Below are 14,561 nucleotides of genomic sequence, written 5' to 3'. Positions count from 1 at the left end.
TGATGTCAGTTGAATGGCAGCAATGACAGAAGAAGAGTGGGAGGGAAGAGGAACATACAACAAAATTACTAGCCAATGAACATAACCATCTCCTTCTGACTTTAATTCCATGATCTGTTTTACTTAACTGGCAAATCTTTCAATTTCAATCCTCATGCATAGAAGTAACGTGGATGTAATGGATAGTGACATTTGGTATTATTGCAGACTATTCCATTTCACACTTTTATTTTAGTAGCTATGTCTCTTTTAGAAAAATGTACATCTTGAAAATCTAATTATATCTAGAAGAATTTCTGTTACTGTACATGACAATTACATTATGCTGCCTATGACAAGCACAGTTACCAGCCATTTTTACTATTTCTTTTTGTACTATTAACATCTGCTGACCATTATTATTGATATTTCTGATACATTTTATACTTTGATTTTAGACTCCTCCTTTTCTTCTAAAAGCAGTCTTGAAATCATCAGTGTCTAATAATACAACTTGGCTGTCTGTTTTGACTGTAATGGATAACACACCTTTTAGTCCTGGATGCTCGTTCTACTCCAAGTGTGATGGTTCCCCTTTACTTATCCAGAGCTGTCGTTAGTCTGACAGTTGCATATAATGTTTGCTGTCTTCTGCCTTTGTAACCAGAGTGAATCAGAAACTACTTGGAGAAATTATTCTATGATCAGTTCTGCACCTTTTAGGATGAGAAAATGTATGAAAAAAAAAGAGGATGATCAAAGGATTGACAAGTGTAATATCTGAGAAAGATAATTCTATACGTAATCAAGAAAGATTACATTCAAAGAGTACTTACCTTCTGGTATGGCAATAATTTAAAGGGTGCTGACAAAAAGCTGTTAGTATTTGAAGGCATAAACATCTTAAAAGCGTAATAATATATTAAAAATATTTTTAGAGGAGTTGTAAAGAGGAATGGATTGAAACTGAAAAGGAAAACTTTACTGAATGTAACAATTGCTTCTGTTACATTAAGTAATATTTTTATAAGGAAATTGTGTGAAAGCAGTGTTTTGATCTTTACAACCAAAATGGACAAAGTATGACAGAATGACAGATAATATCAGGGGATCAGTTCTGTGATTCCAGTTCAACACTAGCATTGTACAATTGACTTCCTACAGGCTGAATTCACAGGTAGCGAACTCAGTTAACTTGAGCATTCTTCTTTTATGAATACATTGCGTGACATTAAATAAAATCCCACATTGTATTTTAGTGAACTAAACATATAGAACCTCTAAATATCATACTAAAAATCTCAAAGCTGTGTTATTTTATATTGTAAGAATATTGACTTCAGTTGTTAGAAAAGTAAGTTCAACCTTGCATTTCAGCAGTCATGCAGTGTGTAAGAGTGAAGATTTTGAGGACCTTAATTGATAGTCAATTTAATGTACGTGTTAATTTAGAGTATGTTAATGTGTTAATTTACACATATTTAAATTGAGCACATTTTTTTCTAGAAATGTGCTTGAGCATGTATGAAGAAGAGATTGTCAGTGAAATTTTTGCATGCTTAAAGTAGATCCCCAGCCGAGAGAATAAATGTTCTTGTGGTGTAAAACTAAAGGGAAGATGGAGTGAGAAGCTTGTCAAGTATAGTTAAACCTTCCATTGCCCAACCACAATCAATGTTGATTACATTTATGGATCTGTTTGAACTATTGATTCAGTGCTCCTATTGCCTTGCATGTAATTAAAATCATGCCAGGACACTGTTTCTTGATTTGGTAGTTCTGGAGGGATTCAAAATTATTCTACTTTTTTTTTTTCTTTCTTTATTCCCTTTGATGCCAGTGCCGAAAGTGCTAGAACACTGCAGAGTAGTCTATTATATATGGTTCTTGATAGTACAAGAAAACATAAGAAATTTCCTGATATGACTACAGAACTGGTGAATGGTTGAGTTTGGAAAGGACCTCTGGAAGTCATGTTGTCTAGCCCCTGTGTTCCTGTAGAGTCATTCTAGATCTGATAGATACCTAAATGAATAAGGCAGGAGTCTTTAATAAAAGGCAATTATTTACTGGAATTTGTTTTTGCAAGAAAAAAAATCTAACACTAATGGAGCTAGTAGTTTTCAAGTAAGTGTACGAAGATGACTCAATGGAAAAAGATTGTTTCATTTAAGTTTGGTATGCAGAGCAAGATACTTGGAAAGTTTGAAGTATAGGTGAAAAATAATTTTACTCTTCCTGTTCACTATTAAAAAGGATATGGAGATTGGACTGTTGAGTCATCATCATCACTGAAGCATCCAGTGGCCTAATTTGATGGAGTTGTATTATTCCACAAGTTGGTTCAGCAAAACAATAATCATGATAAGAGACGATGTGAATGAATTCTTGTTTTGATTTGATGCTCATTGCTTTGAGATTTACATATCCTCATAATAACACTTACCAGCCATCTGGTTTCTAGAAGAAAAAAAGGGAAAACACAACTTTTTTTTTTCCTTACTGAAAGGGCTACTACATAACATGCACCATTTAAAAGCTCATTGTCTGGAAATAACATAATGACTTTGTGTTTTCAAATTATTTATTAGTGATTAACTCAGAAAAACAGCAGGTTATGCCAACTTTAAGGGAAATGAAATCTACTTTGTTCAACGTTGCAATTCCTACGTGTAAGAAATCAAAGCAGTGAAGAAAACAAACTGATCTGGGATATTAAATAAGTCAAACATACTGTAACATGTACTTTTGTTTTTTTTAAGTGATGTAGTTAGTTCTTATTTGTAATTTTGGGGGTTTCGTACATATATATAAAGATACATAAATATAACTGACATATAAACTTCATTTTCCAGTAAATCCAATTATGTATTAAGACCTGTAATATTAAATACTTATATTATATTTTCCTTAGAAGTAATGATGAACGATGACATATTGGTTGGTAGCTCATTATATTTTCAATTAACACAGTAGATGCTCTAATATTGTTTTCTTCTACTGTTTTCTGAAAATCTGAAATATCACATTTTGTCCTTATGGTGAATCATTGCAAACTAAAGCAACTGTAATTATTGTAACTAATCATAACTGACAATGTAGTCAGCAAAATGAGATCTGACTATTCCCAGAAAACAAACTGTGCGCTGATATTCCTTGACTGTTGGGCTGTGGACTCTGACTGGGTTGCATTGCCCTGGAGGAACACTGCCTATGTGTATTTTGTGGCTCATGGCTAAGTTCTGCATTTTATTCCACCCGACTTTTCTCAGATTATGTGGTTTCTGTTAAAAATATGCACAATTCATTTATGTTACAATCTGATCTAAAGATTTAGTTCTAATTTGAAGCCCTTCAATTTTGTTCTGCATATTGATAAACTCCATTATGGGATTAAAATTACTGAAGGAATCCCCTGTAGTTATTTCAAATTCAGAGTTCTAATAACTCAAGTAACTAATTATGGAGTACTGTATCTCTTACATACTATTAAGTACTATATTATATTTCTCAAATAACAAGATCCTCATATGTTAGACAAAGAGAATCAAATTTGTGTAGCTTATTCCCAACATCTGGACTTTCCTTTGGTGTTAGTTCAAAACTAGAGTTTACTTTAAGCATGGCTTTTTTTTTTTAACTTTTTTTTTTCCTGAGTGTTTGCTATATATATCACCTGTTGTATTTTTTTTTCTTACCTGTATCATTGAGTTATGGATCATTTTAAGCATGCTTACTTTTTTTTTTCCCTAGGTCTAATCCAGTTTTTAAGTGAATTCTTCATACAAGCTCTTTAGATTTGATTGTGTTATTAGAGATTGAGTTTGGGCTGTCTTTCATAGGCTTCTTCTGCAGTATTCTCTGTTCTGCTTTTAGTGAAAAAGATGGGAAAAAGCAATAATTTGGGAGAAATTGGTGAGAGAAGTCATGACTTCACTGCTGATTTCTGGGGCTTTCTGGTTTCTGAACCCTTTATTCTGCTTTTTTTGATTTAATTATGTGATGACATACAAATGGTAAAGACAGGTTTACATCCTAGGAAACACAGGTATAAACAAAGGCCCAACAACGAATAATCTTTGGCTACACACAAAAATAGAAAATATTAAACAGAAGAAACAAGACCCTTAATTTTCCACAGCAGTATAGGATGGCTGTGCTTTCTGGGAAAAATGTGAGTATTTTGTCTTAAAATTGGGGATGTAAAATTGCAGTGAGTAATGAGTATGTATTCCTCTGATCCCTTAATGTACTTGATGTGAGGTTCCTCTTTCATCGTAGCGAACATACTGGCCATTAAATACACTGCAGCAGCATCATTAGTGGCTTCAAAGTGCTCCTACTTGCATCACATTTTTCCCTCTAGCAGGTGAGTGAGGACAGTGATTAGCAAATACCAGTACCTGTCACTCACTCCTCGGAGATGGCCAGAGAAAGTACTGCAGGGAATGAGGGCCCCAACTCTCTTGCAGTTAGAGGCACAGAGTGAACTTCTGCATCCTTCATTGCTCTGCAAAACTTTGTGCTCTGAACATGGCTCAGGCATGCGAAAGGTAAAATTGGCCCTATTCAGAGTACGATGCTTTGCCATAGAATTGTAGGGTACAGAGGAAGGAAGGCTTTCTCAATGGCAGGCCGTGTGTTAGATACTTGAGATCCCGATGGTCAGAGTGGACACACAAAGAAGCTTCTGTTGATTTACTAATATTACAGTTCATTATATCTGCAGAGAAGGATTCAGTGTTGCACCCTCCATTTTCATATATTTTATCTACAGGGAAAATGTAAAAGAAGACAATTTTGTTTTATTGAAAAGAGAAATTATAAAAACTTAGAATGACTTATTTTGGAAAACAATGTGAACATGTGTTTTGTTGCATTTGTTTTTTTAAAAAAGGCTCTAGATATCTGATACATTTTTCCTTATGCCTATACCTGAATAGATATAAAATGGTTTTAATTATAGATAAATGATCTAATTTTTGATTTTTTTTATTATATGGATACACATTATTATAGTGCAAGACAGAATTAAGAAGCCATATTCTTATATAAACTGTTTTTCCTCATGTTCTCCATTTTATTTTTTAAAGACTGGAGATTTAAACATTATTTTCATACATATTTATTTAACTGTAGCAATCGGCTTGAGTTGGATAATATTTGCATTAATGTTAGCCACATATCGCTGGGCACATTACATTTCCAGTATTTCAGAGTCGATTGCCAGCAGTTTCAAGAATTGTTTTGTAAAAGTTAGCAGATACAAATCATACAGAAATAAATGATGGGCTTAAAAACAATAAAATATAGCATAATCCAGGGAAAAGTGCTTCAGGGAGAATATTTCTGTGTGAGCAAACGGAATAATTCCTTGTTCTCTCTGTGTTACATTTAAGAAAACTACTGATAAACTGCCATTGCAAAATTACTCATAATGTAGAAGGCTATCTACAGCCATCGCAGATCCTTCTCTGAGAACCTTGTGCCCAGCCTCCTGTTTGGAGCCTCTTTTGCAGGCTTTAGTTTACAGTTCTGCTCAGGAAACGTGGCGCACTGTGATTCTGTGCTGCTTCTGCATTGCTGTTGAGATTTTAGCAAGGTCTTTAGTCAGGATACTCATTGTGTGACTTCTGTTGTTCCCTTCCTTCTCTCCCACAATCAGAAGTACACAAAATTGCATCTGTTGTGGAGCCTCTACTTTGATGCTGTTACAACCATAGGTAGAATTAAGACAGTTAAGACAAAATGCAAGTTCTCTTCTCTCCTCTTTGTGTGGGACAGGATCTCTAAAATCTTGATCCTCCTGATTTCTTTTGCTGTGATCTGTGGCATACATGGAGATTAAATCTTGTTTGGCCAAGATGCCAGCTTGTAACGATGAGCACTTACAGAGAAGGGTCTAGTGTAAATCTTGGAGGTAGTAAGTGCTGCTGATTTACTTGGTAAATGAGTGATCAAAATGGCGCAGTAGTAGTAGGAGGAACAGGCATCCAACAATTTGTGGGTGTACTTAATGAAGCGTGTGGTGAGTGCAACTGTTTTGTAATGGTTAGCACCTGCTAATAGTTTCAAAATCTGGTTTGAAACAACCTCTTCAACTTTTTTCCAACAGGAAAAATTTTGCAATGTCTACTTTTCAGGTTTTAGTGAATATTTCTGTTTTCTTGCTAGCTGTAATATAGCGTTTATTAAAACACAAATAAAAATGAAAAAGCCATAGTAAGTAGCGCTAACAGGTGAAAAGAAGTATGTAATAAACAGATGACAAAGCTTATTGTGTTCATAGTCACTGAGCATGTGTGCTTTCTGATTCTCACTTTGAAGTGTTTCAAATCAGGAAACTTGCATACCTGAGCTACCCACATGAAAATGCAGTAGGGAAAAGTCATTTCAGTTTATCTGTGAGCTAAACTCTTGCTAATGATTGACGTCACTGGGTTTGCTTCTCTGACACATTGCTCTCAATCCAAGGCCAGATGCATTAACAATGTATGGCAAAAAACATTTTTTAGCTATTAAGATAGGACTTGGCAGTTCTTATTTACACTGCATGGATTAAACAAAAGTAGACACAGGAAATTAGTGCACAAGTGTAACAAGGTCTTCATTACTTGTCTCAAGGTTTTCTGTTTAAATCTATCAGGAACATCTCATGGAATTCATGAAAGGACTGAGGTGAGTTGTGGATCTGCCTTAGGTGAGGGATCACTGGAAGCAAAGATCTGGCTTCCAAAAAGCATAAATAGTCTGCAGGGAACTCTCCACAAAGCTTATAAAAAATGTGTGAGTTAGAGGCCCATGACTTGCTGAAAGATGCAATACCTGCATATCTGGGTGTTGTGAAACATATACAGTTTTGGACCTAATTGGCTTTTTTAATTATAGATATAGAAAGGGAAAGCTAGAACTAGAATCAGTTACTGCACAAAGGGTACTTAATGATGCAAAAGGCTTCCCCATTTCTCTGTTTCTTTTTGATATTTCAGTTACTGAGTTTTCCTGAGAGAAAAGACAAATATATTACTTATGTTACCTTCATTGTATTGTAGTAAGGCAGCCCTTTGAAGGTTCTGTAAGTGCCTTCATAAAACTCCTACTGCAAAACAAATTCAGTTCTCTGGCAAAAAATGATACTCTTCATTTGGAAAATAAGTATGATCATATGCTTAGCTCTGCCTGTATTGCATTTTGTAACAACAGTACTACACATCACTTACTGTTTTTTCACATTCCCTCTCTTCCTATTTTGATGTAAATTGATAAACCTTCAGGGTTTGTCTCCAGGATGAGTATTTCTTTCCTGGCTCCCATGAGCAAACAAAAAAATCCCTAAACAGAAAAACAAACTACCCTGGACAGTAAAGGCTCCTGTATTTCAACATAAGCCCAAGCTTGAAAACTTGGGTTTATCACTTAAGTGCAAGACTCTTATAGCATATTCCATGCACATGTGTTTATTTTTTCCTATGCAGTTGAAACTTTGGCATTCATAGTGCATGTGCATACTGTTTTTTGAAATGATGTCTCTGGAAATATGTTTTGAATGATCACTATTTCAGCCTTCCCCTTTTATTGATTGGAAATATTCTGTTGCAGCTCTGAACAGCAAGCTGACTTCAGGCACTTGTCAGTTTTATTGTGGCCTCTTGGATAATGCTAAGAGAAAAAAAGCTGAGCATAAATGAAAGTGAAGTTCCAAATTACTGGAACATTTAAAGGTCTTTGAAAAGTTTATACACAAGCACAGTTAATGCTGTCATGCACTGAAGTGCCAAAAGACCGAGCAGTGAAGAATATTAATCTACTTTTATAAAATCAAAGGGTTCGCGTTTTTTGCTGTAAAGAAATAATTTGAATAAAATTTGACCCTTTCTACAATAGTCTGTGGGTCAAATTGAACCTACTATTAAAATTCTCTAATATCTTTCTTGTATTAGCATTTCAAAACTCAATTTAAATATTCACAGAGCTCTTTTTTTAATAAACTTAACAAAATTCAGGTAATTTCCTTCAACTTTCTTGATTGAAGGAAGGCAGTAGGTGCAGATATAAAAAAGATGTACAGCTACGAGCAAAACCTGAAATCAATTATATATAAGAAATAACATAACACATGGAAAGAAATTAATCAAAAGGAAAAATTTCTACTATATGATTTTCTTGGTCTGCTACCTGCAGGCAAGGAACGTAAATGAAAAAAAAAAAAAAAGGCCGCATTCTTCTTATAGATAAGGGGAAAATTAATAAAAATGTTTCCTTCTTACCAGATCCCCTGATGCAACTTATGTTAAAAGTGAGTGTCTGAAGGAAGAACCGGCACACTGAAAAAAAAAGCCTTTTTTTTTTTTTTTTGACCACAGAAATATACTTTCTTCTTGCTGTTAAGCTCAATTACATCAGGTCGATGTGGATTTATACTGTCCAAAGAGCAGCTCTTTTCCATTCCTTTTTCTATTAAGTCCATCGTTAAATCATGCTCATAAAGTTTCTACCAGTCTGAAGGTGAGAAATGGTTCATTTTGCTAGGATGCCACAATTAAAATGTAATGAACAGCTCACAAATTGGTGCAATCTTCCAATCTGGAGAAAACTTTTGAAGTTCAGCCAATTTACATAACAGACTGGAGAGGTTCAATGTGCACAGGTAGTGGTACATCTCTTGAGGATGGCTGTAAAAATGTGACATGAATTACCAACATTACTTAGTTAAGTTAAATAGAAAACTCAGTAACGAGACAAGCATTTATGTAAAGGTAGGAGTGGTTTGACAAGTATTTGCTTTCTTAAGAAGTATATTTATATTTTTTTCTAATCTGATTTGCCAGTTTGTTCTTCAGTCACCTACTGCCAACAGCATCCTTGTATTTTAAACTATTCCTGCAGCAGTCAGTTTGTCAAGATGAGGTATTGCCATGTAACATTGAACAGAAGTGTGTTTAGACACCTTTCTTGGCCCTTTCTCTCAATTCTCCTGTAATTGCATAAGGAAAATATTTTCAGTTCTCACAGGGAGGGAGGGAGAGGTGGTAATTTTTACAGTGAAAAGTGGGAGCACTGTCAACTGAAAGCCGAGGGTGGACAGTCATGGACTCATGTAGGTGGGGTAGGGAGGGGGCAACTAGTTCAGCAGGAAAACTTTTGTTATTATTTTATTGTCTTACGTTATCGAGAGAATTGTTGTGTGCATCCATTTCTATGATTCATCTCCGTACCTTCCACTGGACGTTCTCCTGAAGATCTCAGTGACAGAACGTATCTGGCAATTGTATTGCTTTGGTAGAAACTGAAAATGTGTTGTGATTACATCACCATGTATTCCTCTTCCTTATTTTATTGGCTCGTGTCTTCACCCTTGGTCTGAAATACTTGAGCCTGTATGCTTAAAAGAATTCAGTCGAATGCAAGAGAAAGGCCAGAAAGGGGCTTGGGAGGACATTTTGAGTAGTAGCTTGTAAAAATTTCTTCCTCAAAAGAGAAGTAGTTAGACGGTTTCTGTTGCTGTTGGAGTCGCTGTTAAATTTGTCTCTAGGCTGTTCTAAAAATACAGTGGTAGAAAACAACTGTGTTAACTAAAACTTGAGGATGAAGCTAAGAAACCCTGCATAGAAATTTGAACTTCCATGAAGTGTCGCTCAATGCCATATTTAGAAGGAATAAATGGAACCCTTTTTATTTATTCTCAGTGTTTCTGAGGTTTTTTTTTAGAAATGTTCCCTATGTGTCTTCAGCATACGAATCAATACGAAGTCTCTGCCTTATCGTTTTCTTATGTCACCGTTTGTATTTGGAAAATAAAAAACGTTCTTGTAGGAAGAGAAAACAAATGGATTGATTTTTCTATAGCTTTGCCCTCTGTTTGTAGTCATAGAGAACTGCATACCAGGCTGTTCAAGTAAGCTGAGAATGATCTGCATGTGGCAGCATGTTTTCCAAGGAAATACTGGATGGATTGCACAGAACATGCAAAATGCATGGTGTTGATCCAGTGAATTTCAAGCCTCTCTGATTTATCAGAGTAGTTATTATTTAATGCTACTACTACTAATTACCCTCATTAACCTCTCCCCAGCCACTCACTGTCAAGTATTGTAGGCTTTCTGAAGCATTCTTAATTTGTTAAGAGTACTGATTTATGTTGCTGCTCTGAGAACACAGGAGAATTCTAGTAGGTGGGAAGGAAGCTAACCACTTAACATTTTCATGAGATAATTATTCCGATGAAATTTTCCCACAGTAGGATTCAAGCATTTTAAGGACAAAGCACTGAAAAGGAAAGCATGTGCTTAATTTGAGGATGTTTTTAAGTGGTTTCATTTACAGAGAATATTGATGAATTAAACTATGAGAAATTACAGAGCTTCCCTAGTTTAGTGCTATTGAATTTCAATTATTTTGTTAGGGTTAGAGTACCATAAAACTAAAGTTCTTCACTACTGAATGAGGACTAACATTCTCAGCTGATCTGAAGCTCAAATTCGTCTTCAGAGGATTTGTTATTGTAGTGAAAGGTTCCTTTGCTAGGTGGATGTAAACTATTTCTTAGTGCTCTGTTCTCACATTTCTCTTTGTTATTAAAATGCTTACAGTCCTGTTTTTTGTATTGTTTTGGTTTTGCTAAATGTGGCTCATCCTTCTAAGTGTTGAGGTAGCATTTGCTTTGTGTTGTGTAAAGATTGTCATGTAGCTAGCTAGCTGTCTGTGGTCATAAATATATGTTTATAACTGTATAGTTATTCAAGAAAGATTTTTGTAGGTGTTTAATACATTAATAGTCCTAAAAAAATATGTGCTTGAGTATCTGCAAATCTGCTACAAATTAGGGAGCTGCCGTTCAGATTTCCCCACACTGCACTGCCAAGTGGCCTCAATCAGAAGTAATTTTCTCCATGAAGGCACATGCAGTTCGCTCGTCAGCCTCTCTGCAGTAGATATTGTTATTTGTATCAAATTATATGTGATGATTTCTTGAAGCAGACTACTGTGCCCACTAAGCCGTACAGATTTCTACCACACTCACTCCTACACTGTACAGTTTTCTAGTGTCTCTTGTTCATCTGTTTTATTTGAAAATAAATGAATAAATAGTTATTACTATTGTCACAGAAATAAATACTAATAAACGTAAAAGTCTAAATACCAAGGGAAGAAGTGAATGACTAAACCCTTCAGAATCTCCTGTGCTGTGTGCAATACTCAAGGTTGCTTGTTTCATAAAGGAATAGCTTTCTCAGGATTTCATAAGACATACAGAATGAAGTAGAGGAAACTTCATTTGCCTACAGAAGCCCTATCTAGGATTAGAAATAAAGCTTTTTATGTAGTGCCTTTGGAAATTCTTAACTGTTTATCATATGTGTAGCTAATCTGTAGCATTTCAGATCCACCTCTTCTTACGTAACATCAAATTCTTTCACTAACTGCTAGCAGGAAAAGAATCATCAAAATGAGAATTGAAGAAGAGCATTTAATGATCTCTTTGGAGTTAACTGATCTCCTAAACTCTTATACCATCCCAGTTTGAAATTGTACTGTTTTATCTTAGGGCTGTTGACTGTCAGATCACTGTAACACTCAGATGTATTTCAATGGCAGGAATTATTTGGATTTGCATTACTCTGTCATCATGGCAGTGTTTTGTTGTAGTGTCACACTTAATCAGCATTTTTCAGCAGAACAGGGATGATACCTTGAACATGTTCCAGTTTAAATTAAAGCAGATATAGTACATGTGTGCCATAGGTGTTTAATGATTGCCTTGGTATAAGTAGTGGATATAACAGTATTAAATTAAATCAACAATTTAAAAGAAATACAGAAGGTAAAGTACTGCACTGAAGTAATTGATCAAGCTGTATTTGGGATAAAAACCAACACTTTCAGAGGAAATGTTTGAAAAAAAAAGCCAGTAGTTTTAAAAGCTTTTTTCATTTTCCTATATAACCGTGTTTTTAAATATTTTACATCAGTGAAGCAATTGAGCAGGCACCGTATAAACTGTTTTCTGGAGAAAAGTGTTAGTAACTTTGAAAACTCACTCTTACATTTTTGAACCAGAGAAAGAAGTTAATGCTTTGGCTGATTTGATTTACCGATAACAGGCAGATACTGATTGAAACACATGGCCAAATTAGGTAGACATAAGCATGAAAACTTTGTGTTTGCATTAGTCAGAAATATGTAGTTCCAGTAAATCTTATTGTGAGATTCCAACTATTAATTTTTATTCAAATTTGGTGTCTATTTGTGTGCAAATAATTAGTTGGAGTAATCAAGAATGGAAAGGTTAATCTTTGAGTAATGGTAACCACAGAAATCAGGCATAAATACGTCAGTTTATATGAAACCAACAACGAAGAAATACTTAATTTGCCATTATCCTTGTGGACTGGTCTTACTCATGTAGAATAATGTTTTTTTTCCTTCAATTAGTTCTGTAGAAGTCATCAGTTTATAGGTCTGAGCCTGAGCTGAGTGAATTTGAATGCCTACAAAAAAGAAGGCAGCTAGGCAGGAATAAGACGAGGTGTGTCCTGAGGGTCAGGTGGCCTGTGTGTGAGTTAGACAAGGCAGAAGCAATATGGAACCTAGAAAAATATTTCTGTGCTGACCTCCTGACTGCAGCAAGTCCTGCTGTTTTTCATAATGCAACATCTGATGTCAGCTGCTGAGCTGCTGTGACAGAAAGCTCTGTCTGATCCCTGCCCAAACACGACTGGGTAGACATTACTGTTTTTACACATAGGCTGCCATATGCACAGCAAAACCTTGTGCGTTCATCTGATCTCATTGAGATGTGACAAAATTTACATTTCTGCTTCCAAATGCTAAAACATTTAACATTAGGAAGTGTTAAATACCTATTCATACTTAGGATTTGCTTACGAGAGTGTTTGTCAAGAATTTATTTAGTCTGAGATTGGTTTAAAAAACCAAACTGGGCAAGATTTTGAAGCTCTGAGTTAGTTTGTGTATTGTTCCCCTTATGCTTGCTTGGAAACAGTGTCAGTGGAGATTCTAAAGCGTGTCTTTCCAAGACTGATGAAAGCATACCCTCTGGACTTCTTCATAGTCTTGATCAGTGCACAATTCTCGATTATTAGCTTGCTGACCCTGTCCTAGTGACCTGAACAAACAAACTGGTTTAACATCTGGGAGCACACTGGAATGCCTTACATACATGCCAACTGGATTGCTTACACATACTAATTTGACTTTTATAAGACACTAATTGAAGAAGTCAAATGATAAAGAACCAGTCTTTCAGGAGGAGGTCAGCTTTAACTGAAATGTGAAGGTTATGCTTTATAAACCTATAAATATAGCCTATAACTTTTCCCCGGATTAAAAATATGTGAAAGGTTTTTGAAGGCATATGACTGCTTTTGAGATGATGCAGGATATGACATTTATCCATTTTTATACCTGGCAGAAATTTCCCTAAAAGGGTTGGTTGGTTTGTTTCATTGTGTTTCTCCTTTCTAGTTTACTTATACAGATGCTACCAGGAGCATATACCAATAAATGGCTCAACATTGTCACATATTAATAAAATAGTGAGATCTGGGAGGTAGTTTTGATTGCTATGGCAGAAACCCTTACTCTTTCATTTCTGAAATGGAACTGGACACATGTAAGGTGCCCCAGCTGCCTGTATTTAGTTGCAGTGCTTTGCTGATGGGTCTTCCAGTGTGTGCTCCTCCTTTGTTCTCAATTCCGTACACTGTGATAGCCACTCTTCATTCTGTGTGCATATTCAAATGCTGGACTTCTTCCTAACATGGCTAGAAAGTGCAATTAACAATAATGGATACTTTGACAGCAGGAATCTTTATTTCTTCAGCCATAATAATAGCCCCTTATTCTAGGAGATATATTGTCGAATGATGGCTTGCATTGTTGAGTATGGGTCCACATAAGTGGGTTCATTTGGTCAGATTCTCAGCTGGCATAAATAGTCATATTTCCATGGAAGGTAGTAAGCTGTATTAATTTATGGAATACCAGCTGGGAATCTCAATCAATTTCAATAAAAGGTAACCATCATATTCCTCTGAAGCAAGAATTGCACAGGCTAGTCTAAAGTGAATTTTGCTGTTTTAATAAATGTAGGTAGTCCCTGATTCATAATAAATTACATAAAATTAGAGAGTAGTCAATGTTTGATTTCTTTTAAAAATTTATCCCTCCTATTTCATCAAGTGCAACAGAATCATTTATGTATTGTACCTCAGCATGATAGATTATATAGGAATAGTGTATTTAATACCAGAAAACTATCATATAAATACAAATTACATTTTTTTTCATTAGCTAGCTAGCTTTCATTCCAAGGAAGAAATACGCAGTCAATTATAAATGAGGCTGAGCTTTCATTGGAGAGGGAAATAAGTAATTTTTTTTTCAAGCCTCAACCATGTATAATGAAATCCCTCTTTTAAAATCCAGTCTTAAGATGGATTTTGAAACATACTGACATTTAATAAAATCTTAGTTAAATTAAAATACGTTCAATTATTTCAAATCACTTAAATCTGTGGGTAAATTCTACACCTGCACGTGAGATGTCTTTAGGTAATAGT

The 14,561-nt window shown here is 35.2% G+C and overlaps 1 protein-coding gene across 1 annotated transcript in view; it reads left to right on the top strand.

Moving 5' to 3' along the window:
- The window catches only part of ZFPM2 (zinc finger protein, FOG family member 2), a 306,822-nt gene that overhangs the window by 45,831 nt on the left and 246,430 nt on the right, over positions 1-14,561 (top strand). The window lies entirely within an intron of this gene.

This window comes from Cyrtonyx montezumae, unplaced genomic scaffold (genome assembly GCF_038088225.1).
Source record: "Cyrtonyx montezumae isolate F1298 unplaced genomic scaffold, pur_monq_1.0 scaffold_8, whole genome shotgun sequence".
Lineage (NCBI taxonomy): Eukaryota > Metazoa > Chordata > Aves > Galliformes > Odontophoridae > Cyrtonyx > Cyrtonyx montezumae.
Note: the sequence above shows the minus strand (reverse complement) of the source record. Positions and strands in the feature narration are given on the sequence as shown.